Raw genomic sequence first — 12,877 nt, forward strand, 5'->3', positions numbered from 1 at the left:
TTCCAGAGGCAGTTTGGAACTCAGTAGTGAATGTTGCAACCGAGGACACACGATTTTTATGCTCTACGCACTTCAGCGGTCCCATTCTGTGAGCTTGTGTGGCCTAGCATTTCGTGGCTGAGCCGTTGTTGCTCCTAGACATTTCCACTTTACAATAACAGCACTTACAGTTGACAGGGACAGTTATAGCAGGGCAGATATTTGACAAACTGACTTGTTGGAAAACTGGCATCCTATGAGGGTGTCACTTTGAAAGTCACTGAGCTCTTCAGTAAGGAAATTCTACTGCCAATATTTGTCTATGAGGAATCCACTCATTTGAAGGGGTGTCCACATACTTGTGTGTGTGTGTGTATATATATATATATATATATATATACTAGCCTATATCTTATTCATGTTTTTAAATATATATTCATATCTATATATATATATATTCATATCTATATATAATTATGTTTTTAACATTAATCAGTTATTGTATTTCTATTATTTTTGTCCTGATTAAACTCTGTTATTTTGCAGCTGTTGAAGCAAATTATTTAGTACAGTAGGTAAAACAACATTTAAGCTTTAAAGGGTTTTAACCTAGTACGAGATTCGACTTTAACCGAATCCCCCGTTAATTGTCTTGACTTTCAGGACCTTGGACAAGAGCACAGCGGTTCGCGTCGCCAGGAAAACCACCGCGCGACAGCTTCCGCGTCTACTTAGCCAACTACATACACCTCGAAAGGTCAGTTATTCGGGAGAACAGCTCGCTGGTACATTGAACAAACATCTCAGTGTCACGGCTTTTGAACTGCGATGGCACTCTCAGATCTAGGCTACCCTGGCATGCGAGGCATAGCCTGCAGACACCTGTTGTCCTTTATTGTAAGTTGTCTTGACGGTGTATCCAATGCCGCTCTTAGTTGATGTTATCTGATGTTAAAACGTTTTTTAATACTGTAACCTATACATAAATTGGAATCACTCTTTGGATCACATAAAGACAAAGGACAAGCGTAACACTAACCAACACAAATCCCAACCAATTTTTTGTGCCAAATTTGAACAGAAAAACCACGACACCGTCATCGCTTTGAACCTTTTGTTCTACTGTCGTGCCCTTATCATTTCAACCCATGTAATCAACCAAAGAGTGCTTCTAAACATGATTACCAAGTGGGGAAACTAATCCCCCGTGCTCGCGCCACGGTGATTTCCTAACAACATATTCAAAGCATTAAGGGTTGCGCATTTTCGAAAACCCTTTCCCAAATTAACATTATTACAACTTAAACAACTAGTAGCCAAGCCTATAATCTTTAAATCGTAAATGATAGCACAGGTTGTTTCACCACTTCATATGCCAAGTCAACTGTGTAAAATATTTTTTTTTAAACAACGCAACATATGTATTTAATAAGTCTTAAACTGTAATGAAAAAGCTCAATTATCGTAGCCTAAGTTTAATTTCCATGAATTATATCCCATATATGATATTCATTAGCCTATTTGAAAATATGAAATACCCTATTGGCCCCTCGAAAGGTTCAAATTAGTCTAACAGTCAACGTAAATCAATAGACGCCTATTTTGTGAACCATAGCTGAATTGTACAGGTTAAATGGGCTATGTTTAGTTAAAGAAAAAGCGTAGGGCCAGTAGGAATCTAATGACATATTTTGTTGAGGTTAGGAACCGGCACTGGACAGCAAAGGTAGATGAAAATAGTCTACTTACATGTGAATCTCCTTTATTTACAGCATTGCGTCCCCCAGTCTATTTCAACCAATTTTGGCATTTCCATCCACTGGAAGAGATAAGGCCATGTCGAACACTCTTTACATAATTCCAAACAATCCGAATACCTTATTTGAAAAGTATTATAATTATTTCGAAGATATAATTTGTTTTGTTAATGCAAGGTGCACCCAATGATTCGAAAACACGCGCGTATTCTACCAGTTGTTAACCCAACTCATTATTGGGCATATTTTTAACGGTTCTGAGTTGACCATTTATATTTTATTGCACTTTCCAATAAATAGACTCAAAATAAATGATTTAATATGCTCCGTGCAGAAAGTCGTTGTCCACAAAGCTGTTGATTTAGTCCAAGTAGTCTATAACAACTTTACGCGCGACGGTTTACCGCAAGAAGCGTCGGTGAGATTCTGTAACCTGTCTCGGAAAACAAGTCCGGACCCTTTGATTGCCCTTGAGCCGGGAAGTGAGGAAGTCAGACGTTCAGAGGTAACGCCTACTCCAATTTGTCTGTGCTGTTCGGACAGTACATCACATCATCGGCTGTGCTCTTCAGGAGGGCACAAGGCTAATAAAGTTATAGCGGAGCATGCAATAATAGGTTACTAAGTTTAAATAATGTAGAGACGGAATGAGGATGAGAAAGAATGTCTGGATAATGAAACAGTTTTATTAAAAACTCCTTATGATGAGTCTGTAATCCTCCTAGCTTTAGACGTGTCACAAAAAGCACATTGCGCTTTTAAATAGCCGACAGTTGAAATATAGGCCTAGCCCTATAGGATTAAAGGGTTATGCCATTTGATTGATCTTGAACATTATTATTAACTCAACTATTAGTGAGTTTTTGCCTCATCTTAATGGAGACTGTATAGTGACTTGTGGAATCTGTTTCCCGATATAATTAGCTAGCTTAACCTTTTTTTCAGGAAGTTAACATTAGGACCAATGTTGTTTTGAAAAACTAGACTCGCGGATTATGAGTCCAATCAGGATTATGACTTTTTCATGGGAACAAAAAATGTTTGCGCTATAGTTGATCCTTAATGGTTAGAACAACATGAGTCAATAATACAATATTCTATAAAATCGAACACCCCTGTGGGTAGCCTATAATGCAGGGCTCTCCAACCCTGTTCCTGGAGAGCTACCATCCTATAGGTTTTCACTCCAACCATAATCTAGCGCACCTGATTCTACTAATTAGCTGGTTGATAAAATGAATCAGGTTAGTTCCAACTGGGGTTGGAGATAAAACGTAGATGAGGGTAGCTCCCCGGGAACGGGGTTGGGGAGCCCTGCTATGTGTGTCGATGCCTTGTGGCCTGCGTTTATACAGGCATCCCAATTCTGATCTTTTGCTTCACTAATTGGTCTTTTGACCAATCTGATCAGCTTTGAAAAATATCTGATATGAAAAGATCAAATGTGATTGGTTAAACGACCAATTAGTGAGGAAAAAAAGATCAGAATTGGGCTGACTGTCTAAACGCAGCCCTAGTGAATCAAGCATTGAAATGTATTCCAAACCTGAGTTCATTACCCCCTCTGCTGGTAAAGAGTAAGAACAGCCTGTTGTAAATTGCACTGACAAGTTTACATTACAGTAGGCCTACGAGTCAGCATCACTGCTACCCTGGTCCTAAGAGGCTGGCGAGCCATCTGCAAAACAGAGATACTTAGCCTATCTCACATGGAAGTCATAATTAATCAACTTGATAAATAATTTCAATAAGCATTTCTCTACGGCTGGCCATGCTTTCCTCCTGGCTACCCCAACCCCGAACAACAGCTCCGCACCCCCCGCAGCTACTTGCCCAAGCCTCCCCAGCTTCTCATTCACCCAAATCCAGATAGCAGATGTTCTGAAATAGCTGCAAAACCTGGACCCGTACAAATCAGCTGGGCTAGACGATCTGGACCCTCTATTTCTAAATGTATCTCCCGCAATTGTTGCAACCCCTATTACCAGTCTGTTCAACCTCTCTTTCGTATCGTCCGAGATCCCTAAAGATTGGAAAGCTGCCGCGGTCATCCCCCTCTTCAAAGGGGGAGACACTCTAGACCTAAACTGTTACAGACCTATATCCATCCTGCCCTGCCTTTCTAACGCATTTTAAAGCCAAGTGAACAAACAGATCACCGACCATTTCGAATCCCACCGTTCCTTCTCCGCTATGCATTCCGGTTTCCGAGCAGGTCACGAGTGCACCTCAGCCATGCTCAAGGTCCTAAACGATATCATAACCGCCATTGATAAAATACATTACTGTGCAGCCGTCTTCATCGACCTGGCCAAGGCTTTCGACTCTGTAAATCACCGTATTCTTATCGGCAGACTCAACAGACTTGGTTTCTCTAATGACTGCCAGAGTGTGAAATCGGAGGGCCTGTTGTCCGGACCTCTGGCAGTCTCTATGGGGGTGTCACAGGGTTCAATTCTCGGGCGGACTCTTTCCTCTGTATATATCAATTATGTCGCTGTTGCTGCGGGTGATTCTTTGATCCACCTCTACGCAGACGACACCATTTTGTATACTTCTGGCCCTTCTTTGGACACTGTGTTAACAAACCTCCAAACGAGCTTCAACGCCATACAACACTCCTTCCGTGGCTTTCAATTGCTCTTAAATGCTAATAAAACAAAATGCATGCTCTTCAACCGATCGCTGCCTATACCCGCCCGCCCAACTAGCATAACTACTCTGGACGGTTCTGACTTAGAATATGTGGACAACTATAAATACCTAGGTGTCTGGCTAGACTGTAAACTCTCCTTCCAGACTACAGACTAAGCATCTCCAATCCAAAATTAAATCTAGAATCGGCTTCCTATATCGCAACACAGCATCCTTCACTCATGCTGCCAAACATACCCTCGTAAAACTGACTATCCTACCAATCCTTGACTTCGGCAATGTCATTTACAAAATGGCCTTCAACACTCTACTCAGCAAATTGGATGCAGTCTATCACAGTGCCAACCGTTTTGTCACCAAAGCCCCATTTACTACCCACCACTGCGACCTGTATGCTCTCGTTGGCTGGTCCTCGCTACATATTCGTCGCCAAACCCACTGGCTCCAGGTCGTCTATAAGTCTTTGCTAGGTAAAGTTCCGCCTTATCTCAGCTCACTGGTCCCCATAGCAACACCCACTCGTAGCACGCGCTCCAGCAGGTATATTTCACTGGTCATCCCCAAAACCAACACCATCCTTTGGCCGCCGCCTTTCCTTCCAGTTTTCGGCTGCCAATGACTATAACGAATTACAAAAATCACTGAAGTTGGAGACTTATATCTCCCTCACTAACTTTAAGCGTAAGCTGTCAGAGCAGCTTACCGATCGCTGCAGCTGTACACAGCCCATCTGTAAATAGCCCATCCAACCAACTACCTACCTCATCCTCATATTTGTTTTTGTTTTTCTGCTCTTTTGCACACCAGTATCTCTACTTGCACATCCTCATCTGCACATCTATCACTCCAGTGTTAATTGCTAAATTGCAATTACTTACTACTAATTACGCCTCTATGGCCTATTTATTGCTTTACCTCCTTACTTCATTCTGTATACAGATTTTTCTATTGTGTTATTGACTGTACGTTTGTTTATCCCATGTGTAACTCAGTGTTGTTGTTTTTGTCGCACTGCTTTGCTTTATCTTGTAAATAAGAACTTGTTCTCAAATGGCCTACCTGGTTAAATAAAGGTGAAATAAAATAAAAAATAAAAACCCTAACTCATAACCCTAACCTTAACCCCTTGCCTAGTTAATGTTTGGCACTTCACTAACATTAGCGTTAGCCACCTAGCTAACGTTAGCCACAACAAATTGGAATTTGTAATATATCATACGTTTTGCAAATTATGAACATATTGTACAAATTGTAATTCAGAACATATGATGGATGATGGAAATCTACAAATGAATACATACCATATGAAACATAACATATCATACTAATTGGAGTCTCTGTCACGCCGCCTCCCGCTCCCCCTCTCTGGCGCTCGAAGGGCGCCTGTCACCATTGTTACGTGCATCAGTGTCACGAACCGGCTCAAAGCCCGTAACAAAGGGAGACAACGTGGAGATAAGGAGTAACAAAATATATTTTTATTAACTAAAGCAACTAAGGAAAATATACAATGGTGTGTGTAATCAGTAATCAGTAGTGTAAGTGAGTGTTTTGCATGCATGAATGTGATAATGCAGGGTGTTGAAAGGTGCCAAAGCAAACAAACAAAAGGCCACCAAGAACCACAACACAATCTACAAAGGTGTCTGCATGGAGAGAGTCTCCCCCATGAATGTGGAAGAGGTCTATTTATCCTGGGAGACACCTGGCCCAGGTGTTTCTCATGAAGCTGACGACCCTCCCACCTCCACCCACCGGCATCCTAATAAGGAAACAAGAACAAAGACAGAATACGGCAGACAGAGTGGGAGGGTCGTCACAATCAGCACTTCATTGGACTCACCTGGACTCCATCACTTATTGATTGCCTCCCCTATATCTGTCTATTCATCAGTTTCATCCCCGTGTCAGCATTATTTTCATTTTGTTCCCCCTGTCCAGATGATGTTCTTGTTTTGTTTCATGTCGGTTATTTATTAAATATTCACTCCCTGTACTTGCTTCTCGTTTCCCACTGTCTGTCCTTACAGTCTCCCGGATTTACATGAACCATTTTACGTCTACCCCTGGGTCCAGGTTGGTACATTTGGATTTCAGGGAAAATGTATTTGAGTAAAAATTATATATTTTCCTTAGGAATATAGTGGAGTAAAAGTAAAAGTTGTAAAAAAAAATAAAATACTTAAGTAGTACTTTAAATTATTTTGGTTTACCTAGAGCGGCAAACAACCCAATCATTTAAAAGAATATTGCGTGGTGGCTTCAAATACCAAGTAAATAAAACACCACTAGATAGTTTCATTACAGAGAACAAACTGCACCACCTTTTTGTAGGAAACAGGTGGAGGTGCATTCGCCAAGTCACACCTGCAACCAATCAGAGCACACAAAACAATGAATTCAAACGGACCAATAATTTCACCGTTTCAATTTACTTACTTTAATATAGGCACTTCTATAGTCTCAGAAACCCAGACCTAGGATCAATGGTACATAGTGGGAGCCAACCCGTCTGTATAGGGTGTGCAGCTACATTTAAGGGCCCTAAATTCCTAGTCCCCTTGAGGGACTGTATAAATAGTCCAAGACAGAAATTAAAGGACATATCTGTGATAAAATCCAGACAGAACACAGACAAATGTAGGCCTTTTGTCGAAATTGCAAACCAATCAGGTACTGTTATGCACTATATGATGAATCCGGAGGCGAACATCACTTTGGTTGACTTTAATGAAACAATAATTAACATAACACAGGAGACTGTCTTCACTGGACTTGTTACGACGGCTGCACCAGGACCGACTTGCCCAATCACCTTTTAGATGACATCGTGAACATCCTTGCACCATGTGCTTTAATAAAATTGCTCCAGTCCAACACATCACCCTTTCTTTTAGTCTTTTAAGACGTGTTTCTAAAATGTTTACACTGTTTATAGTTCATCGCTCTGTAATAAACTTTTGTCTCCTTAACATATGACTTCATAAACAGACTTTTCGGACTTTAAAGTTCAACAACTCATGAAACATCAACTAATTTTCTGTTTTTAACTTTCCTTAAAACAGTCAGCCTCTTGTTTCTTCAACACTACCTAGATTCTACCCTAAGGTGAGCTGGGTGGACTGCAAGTCACCTTCACAGCTGCAGTGAGGTTATTCTGCTTCATAATGCAAGCTGTGTGTTAATTACTACACATACTCTCTGTCAAGTGGTTTGACAACTCTGCCACGAGAAGTCAAGTGCACTGGAGTCTGTGGTGCTGTGACAGGAGTTGGGTCGGCATCTGGAACAGGTAGGTACAACTCTGTGTCACACTGGGTGTTTCTCTCCACCCTTTCCAGAAGTCTCTGAAGCACTGGGGAGGGGTTTCAGGTGGCGTGGATTCAGACTGTGGTGCAGAGCTGTCTGCCAAGCATGAACTGTGCTGGGCTCACACCTGTGGCTGGCGGTGTCATTGCTCTGTAGGTCATGAGAGCTAGGAATTGGTCAGCCTGTTTCAGGATCCCTTTGGCTGTCTGCACTGTTCTCTCTTCTTCACCATCTGCTTGTGAGTAGTGGGGGCTGGTGGTAATGTGTTTGAAATCATAGTCCCTTGAGAATTGCGTGAAAGCTCTACCTGAGAACTGGGGACCATTTTCTGTAATTAGAATATTTGGGCATCCCCACCTGGCGAAGATGTTCTTCAGTTTAGCTCTTGTAGTTTCTCCTGACATGTCTTTGAGGTAAGCTATTCTATATATCTAGAGAAACAGTCCCCAACTACCAAGTAGTGTTGCTTGTTGAGTTCACATACAGTCAAAAGTTTGGACACACCTACTCATTCAAGGGTTTTTCTTTATTTGAAACTTTTCCAGATTGACTGACCTTCATGTCTTAAAGCAATGATTGACTGTCATTTTTCTTTGCTTATTTGAGCTGTTTTTGCCATAATATCTACTTGGTCTTTTACCAAACAGGGCTATCTTCTGTATATACCACCCCAACCTTGTCACAACACAACTGATCAAACGCATTAAGAAGAAAATAAATTCCACAAATTAACTTTTAACAACGCACACCTATTAATTGAAATGCATTCCAGGTGATTACCTAATGAAGCTGGTTGAGAGAATGCCAAAAGTGTGCAAAGCTGTCATCAAGGCAAATGGTGAGTACTTTGAAGAATCTCAAATATAAAATATATTTTGATTTGTTTAACACTTTTTTGGTTACTACATGATTCCATATGTGTTATTTCATAGTTTTGATGTATTCACTATTATTCTATTATGTAGTAAATAGTAAAAAATAAAGAAAAACCATTGAATGAGTACGAGTGTCCAAACTTTTGACTGGTACTGTATGTCAGCTACTACTCTTTCCCATGAGCGACTGGGGAGTGGAGTGGTGATCAGAGGTTCCACCCTCTGAGTAGGTTTGGACTCATGGCACTCATTGCATGTACTGACTAGTTAATCCAGGCCACCACACACTACCTCTAGCTCGCTCCTGGCACTGGCCATTGTGTTTTTAACATCTCAGTTCTCATGTCTTGAGACACCACTATTCTATTACCATACAACACTAGTCCTTGTGAGGTTGGGAGGTTCTGTCGGGAGGTCTAGTAGGCGTTTACCTTTTCTGGCCCTTTGGTTGCATACTGTCACATAGTGTTCCACCATCTGCAGCTCTGCCGCTCAGTCTCCTGTGTTGTTATTTATTGTTTCATTAAAGTCAACCAAAGTGATATTCGCATTCAGATTCTTCATATAACGCATAACACTACATGTTTCCACCTCCAGAAAACTTTGACTTCGGTCGCCAAGAACACCTGCCAGAATGGCGCCAATGATTTCATTGTTACAGGATAGCAACTAAGCTAAACAAAGAGGATGGAGAGTAACAGGTTTGCACTCTGCTTTATTCGCTGGGGAAAGAAGACATTCACGTATTCTGAGGATCAGAACGATTCTGAGATTGTCATGGGTAAACTGGACAATTATTTTGTGCCCAAAGTGAACACTATTCATGAAAGAGCCTGTTCTCATCGGTGCACCCATAATTCCGCAAAACCCACCGAGGAATACATCAGAAGCCTATACGAGCTAGATGTTACCTGTGCTTTAGACACTGCCAAGAACAAAAATGTCCGTGACAGGTTGGTCATAGGGATATTAGAGAAGGAGTTGGCAGAGGAGCTTCAATTAATGCCTGACTTGATGCTCGACAAAGCGGTAGAGCTTGTGAGGCAGTCAGAGCAAGTAAAGGAGGATATTAGCGAACAAGTGGCTAATGCTAACGGTGCACAGCTCAGTGAAGAGTATGTAGTAGCATACAAACGCAAGTAGCACAATGGAAAACAGAGACACAGCAAAAGACACAATGTGAACATGATAGGACTCAAATGCTTCAGATGTGGTAAGGCACATGCTAAAGAGGACAGGTGTGCTGCTAAGAATGCTGAATGCCGCAACTGTAGGAAGCTGTGGCATTTCCTGGTTGTTTGTCGCTCCCGTGTGGTCAACAAGGTTATTGCACCCAACAAGGTTATTGCACCCAACAAGATGACCAATCAAAATAAGCCTGAAAGATGATGTGGTGCCCTAAACACAGCCAGATGTGTGTCAGTGCCCATCCTCCCCAAAGTGAAATAGGGAGCTTGACCGCATGGTAGCGAGTGGTGTGATCACAGCGTTCTGGGAGGCTGTAGCCGCCAAGTTATGTGTCTAATCTGAGAAGGATCCTGGGTATGATTCACTACATAGGCAGGTACCTACCGGGTCTAGCCGATGTCAACAAACCATTCAACAACCTGCTCGAGAGTGATGCAACATGGACATGGAGTGCAGTGCAGGAGGACACCTTTAGGAAGGTAAAGCAACTCATCACAGAGTCACCTGTACTGGCATTCTATGATATGACAAAGCCTACCATAGTCAGTGCAGATGCCAGTAGTTATGGCTTAGGCTAGGTCCTACTACAGATACAGTTAAAGCCAGAATAGTATTGCCCTGGGACTCTCACAGATGCAGAGAAGCACTATGCACAGATGGAAAAGGAGTGTCTCGCAGCAGTCTGGGCATGTGAGAAGTTTACCAGATATCTGTATGGCCTAGATACATTCACACTGCAGAGTGATCACAAACATCTTATTCCACTGATAAACTGTAATGACCTTGACTTACTGCCTATGAGGTGTCAGAGACTGTTGATGCGCATAATGCATTTTAACCCTACAGCCAAGTATGTGCCGTGGAAACAGCTTGTTTTAGAAAACACCCTTTCCAAACACTCCCAGGCAGCTGTTACATGAGAGATCACAGAGCTGACCAATGAAACCGAGGCCCATGAGGATGCAGTTCATCAACCAAGCTTGATGTCATCAAGAAGCAGACACAACAGTATGCAGAGCTGCAGATGGTGAAACATTAGGTAACATAAGACAGGAGACTGTCTTCACTGGACTTATTTACGACGGATGCACCCGGACCGACTTGCTCAATCATCTTTGCATGACGTCATGAATATACAGTACTTGCTTGTAATAAAATAGTTCCAGTACAACAGATTGCAGGATAGATTCAAGCCCCAAATAATTCCTGTTTGGATTTTTATGTTACAATGAACCCGTCCTCCTATAGCTCATCCCACCCGCCTCCTCTGACATACATTCATGCAACACACACACATCACAACTGCTGCTACCAGACTCTTATTATACTGCTAAATTTAAACACTTGCCCCCCAATCCCCCCTTCCCCAAAACACATCCCTAGCCGCGTCCTCAGAGCATGCGCAGACCAGCTGGCTGGTGTGTTTAGGGGCATATTCAATCTCTCCCTATCCCAGTCTGCTGTCCCCACATGCTTCAAGATGGCCACCATTGTTCCTGTACCCAAGAAGGCAAAGGTAACTGAACTTAATGACTATCGCCTCGTAGCACTCACCTCTGTCATCATGAAGTGCTTTGAGAGACTAGTCAAGGATCATATCACCTCTACCTTACCTGCCACCCTAGACTCAATTTGCTTACCACCTCAATAGATCCACAGACGATGCAATTGCTATCACTCTGTACACTGCCATATCCCATCTGGACAAGAGGATGCTGTAAGAATGCTGTTTATTGACTATAGCTTAGCATTCAATACCATAGTACCCTCCAAGCTCATCATTGTGCTCGAGGCCCTGGGTCAGAACCCCGCCCTGTTCAACTGGGTCCTGGATTTCCTGACGTAGGATACATCACCTCCACTCCGCTGATCCTCAATACTGGGGACCCACAAGGGTGTCTGCTCAGAACCCTCCTGTACTCCCTGTTCAGCCATGACTATGTGGCCAGGCACGCCTCCAACTCAATCATCAAGTTTGCAGACAACACAACAGTAGTAGGCTTGATTTCCAACGATGACGAGACAGCCTACAGGGAGGAGGTGAGGGCACTCGGAGTGTGGTGCCTGGAAAACAACCTCCCACTCAACGTCAACAAAACAAAGGAGATGATCGTGGACTTCAGGAAACAGCAGAGAGTGCACCCCTCTATCTACATAGACATGATCACAGTGGAGAAGGGGGAAGGTTCCTTGGCGTACACATCACGGACAAACTGAAATGGACCACCCACACAGACAGTGTGGTGAAGAATGCGCAACAGAGCCTCTTCAACCTCAAGAGGCTAAAGAAATGTGCCGTGTCACCTAAAACCCTCACAAACGTTTACAGATACACAATTGAAAGCATCCTGTCGGGCTGTTTCACCGCCTGGTACGGCAACTGCACCGCCCGCAACCGCAAGGCTCTCCAAAGGGGAGAATCTGCCCAACGCATTACCGAGGGCAAACTACCCTCCCTCCAGAACACCTACAGCACCCGATGTCACAAGAAGGCCAAAATATCATCAAGGACATCAACCACCCAAGCCACTGCCTGTTCACCCCGCTATCATCCAGAAGGCGAGGTCAGTACAGGTGCATCAAAGCTGGGACCGAGAGACTGTTAAACAGCTTTCATCTCAAGGCCATCAAACTGTTAAACAGCCATCACTAGTACATTAGAGGCTGCTGCCTATAGGCATAGACTAGAGGCATAGACTAGAAATCACTGGCCACTTTAAGGAATGGAACACTCGTCACTTTAATAATGTTTACATATTTGGCATTACTCATCTCATTTGTATATACTGTATTCTATACTATTCTACGGTATCTTAGTCACTTAATATTTACATATTTGGCATTATTCATCTCATATGTATATAATATATTATATACTATTCTAGGGTATCTCATATGTATATACTGTATTCTATACTATTCTAGGGTATCTTAGTCACTTAATATTTACATATCTAGCATTACTCATCTCATATGTATATACTGTATTCTATACTATTCTAGGGTATCTTAGTCACTTAATATTTACATATTTGGCATTATTCATCTCATATGTATATAATATATTATATACTATTCTAGGGTATCTCATATGTATATACTGTTTTCTATACT

This window comes from Oncorhynchus clarkii, chromosome 11, assembly GCF_045791955.1.
Source record: "Oncorhynchus clarkii lewisi isolate Uvic-CL-2024 chromosome 11, UVic_Ocla_1.0, whole genome shotgun sequence".
Lineage (NCBI taxonomy): Eukaryota > Metazoa > Chordata > Actinopteri > Salmoniformes > Salmonidae > Oncorhynchus > Oncorhynchus clarkii.